This window comes from Gasterosteus aculeatus, chromosome 4 (genome assembly GCF_964276395.1).
Source record: "Gasterosteus aculeatus chromosome 4, fGasAcu3.hap1.1, whole genome shotgun sequence".
Lineage (NCBI taxonomy): Eukaryota > Metazoa > Chordata > Actinopteri > Perciformes > Gasterosteidae > Gasterosteus > Gasterosteus aculeatus.
Genome location: NC_135691.1, coordinates 28,828,924 through 28,831,255, shown reverse-complemented (window position 1 = coordinate 28,831,255; position 2,332 = coordinate 28,828,924). Strand labels below are relative to the sequence as shown.

At 44.8% G+C, this 2,332-nt stretch overlaps 1 long non-coding RNA gene and 2 other non-coding genes across 3 annotated transcripts; all 3 read left to right on the top strand.

Annotated features, from left to right (window-relative positions):
* The first annotated feature begins 342 nt into the window (after positions 1-342).
* Positions 343-2,332, top strand: LOC120817174 (uncharacterized). Its single transcript, XR_005711946.2, has 5 exons — positions 343-434; positions 889-974; positions 1,539-1,602; positions 1,782-1,846; positions 2,111-2,332. It is a non-coding gene; the product is annotated as an uncharacterized LOC120817174 (long non-coding RNA).
* LOC144406346 (small nucleolar RNA SNORA74) lies at positions 1,099-1,295 on the top strand. The gene has a single exon (XR_013467632.1). It is a non-coding gene; the product is annotated as a small nucleolar RNA SNORA74 (small nucleolar RNA).
* Positions 1,645-1,714, top strand: LOC120818532 (small nucleolar RNA SNORD63). The gene has a single exon (XR_005712176.1). It is a non-coding gene; the product is annotated as a small nucleolar RNA SNORD63 (small nucleolar RNA).

Here is a 2,332-nt window from a genome sequence, read left to right as displayed (position 1 = left end):
ATTAAAATGAGCATGAGACAAGCATCCTCTGTAGCCATCAAACAGCACCATGAAAAGAACAGAAAATTAATGTCAAAAGTTGAACAAGTGTTAACATGATTGTGAATCTATCCATCAGCATTGTCCAGGTGTGTACCAACATCCGGGCAAAGCTAATTCCAGCTCTGCAGCTTTCTGGTCCCGAGCGCTTTGAAGCGTTTGAATGTTGGTGAATTCTGTCTCCACGCCTGCAAGCATACAATAAATGTCCTGAAAATGAAAATGAAACGGGAAAATTATGTAGCGGTACATCTGCTCCTCGTTGTACGATCTTTGTTAGAGCTTCCTTACCCACAATGCACCGCGACAGTGCAGCTTATAAACCTCGGCTGGACTTCCGTTCCGTCTCTTGAGTGATGTCGTTTGCTGCGTTAACGAGCCTTTTACAATTCAGGGTACGTATTCCGCCAAGTGTTTGGATAAAAACGAATTAATTTAACATTTAAAATTTAACAAGAACTTGATACAATGATACCATAGTAAAGATTGAAACTGTTCTTTATTGCGTTTTCCTACTTTTTTGGGGGGTGAAGGCCACAGGCGCCTCAGCCTCGGACAGTAACGCGGTCAGTCCAGTTTCCTGTGAAATGTCTCATTATTCGTGTATTCTGGTCAATACTTAAATTACTTGCAGCCAGTTAAATGTTTACGTCAAGCCAAACGCGATGCGTACCGATCGACAAGCATTATAGACAAAAAGCCTTGAAAGAACGTTGCGTTGCACGTGGCCACACGTGTGACGTGAAACCGTAGTAACTGTGCCTCATTGTGGACCGCCTGCACACTCACTGAGACTCTGTTATGGACTTCTAATATATAGTTAACCTGTGATTATGTTGTCCCCTGCAGAGGTGCTGGGTCTCCTGGTGAGCACGTGCTGTGGCAGGCCGGCAGCCATGGGATAGAACGACCACATACCGCCTTGGAGGCTAAAGGTGAATATATCTACATGTTTGCGTTACTTTAAAAGTCTGTCCCTTTTTAAGAGGATGCAGCTTTTAAGGAGGCTCTGCTCAAGCACGACTTGTGCAGCAGATCCACGTGACTTTTCCTCGCATGTCCAGCACTCAGTCAGCTGACCAGGTGACGCGTCTTGTCTCAGTGTTACAGTGCTGGTAGAGGAAGTCTCTGTACCGGCTCTCGGCTTTTGCGGGTTCTGTTTTAGAGTCCGCTGCTTCTGAGCCTTTGCAGAGCATGGCCCACCGAGAGTGGCCGGTCCTGATCCTACAGGACAGGCCTAGGAAAGGCCGCACATTCACATACCGCCACCAAGCGGATGCTATTGGGACTCTTTACCTCAACCTAAGATGGAGCTCAAGTTGTATTCTATTCAATGTTCCCAATCATTGTTTTCATGATGTTGAACAATAACATTGTTCACAACAGACGCTAAAGAATCTACAGGAGACATGGTCTCTGGTGGAAACGTGTTTTGACAAAAGAAACTCCAGTGTTCCTGTTAATTTGAATAAACCAAATTTCCCGTTTCTTGTTTACAGTCGGAGCGTCTTTCCAGATGCACAGCGTGGGACTTTGTGTCTACATGCGGCAGGCTGGCTGATGGTGAGCTTTTTAAAACCGTTGTACCAGTGAAACCGTAATGTTATGCAGTGATGACTTTAAAATGAACACATCATGCTGACAACACCGTGGATAACCATAAACACTGAGCATAGCAGCTGACTGTTTCCAGTGATCAATGGTGTACTTTTCATTTTGACTGGTCATTATTTCTTTAACAGTAAGTGGAGCAGCTGGCCTGCGCTGTGGCAGCCGCACAATCTGATGTGAACAGAGACCAGCCTGGGTATGTATGACATCCTTCCTGGGAGCAAAGTGGGTGTCGTTATAAATGTAGATCCTGTAAACCCAATAGTGCACTGCCATGGCAGAGGTCTTTCTTTGCTGTGCAAACTTTACGTTGGGAGAGAAAGCTCAGGACTTTGGCACAGGTTCATGTGAAACTAATGCACTATGACCTGACTTAAGACCTGAAACACTTGTGTAAATAAGTGTATGGCACTAAACTTTGTCTGGCAGTTTGTTGATTCTTATTTTCTGGTGTGTTCAGTGGAATCCTGACATGGGAGGACAAGTTCCTGTCTCTGTCCACCCAGTTGGACCAGACAGGCCTGCTGATGGTTGACTGTACGCTGCCGTGGAGCAACCGGTCTCATTTGTGTACCAAGGAAATGTATGTTTTGTTGTGATCAGTTCATCAATTCTGCATAATCGAGCTGGATGTTTGTCTTAAATGACCATGTTTCAATAAAAAATCTTACTTTTCAAAAAA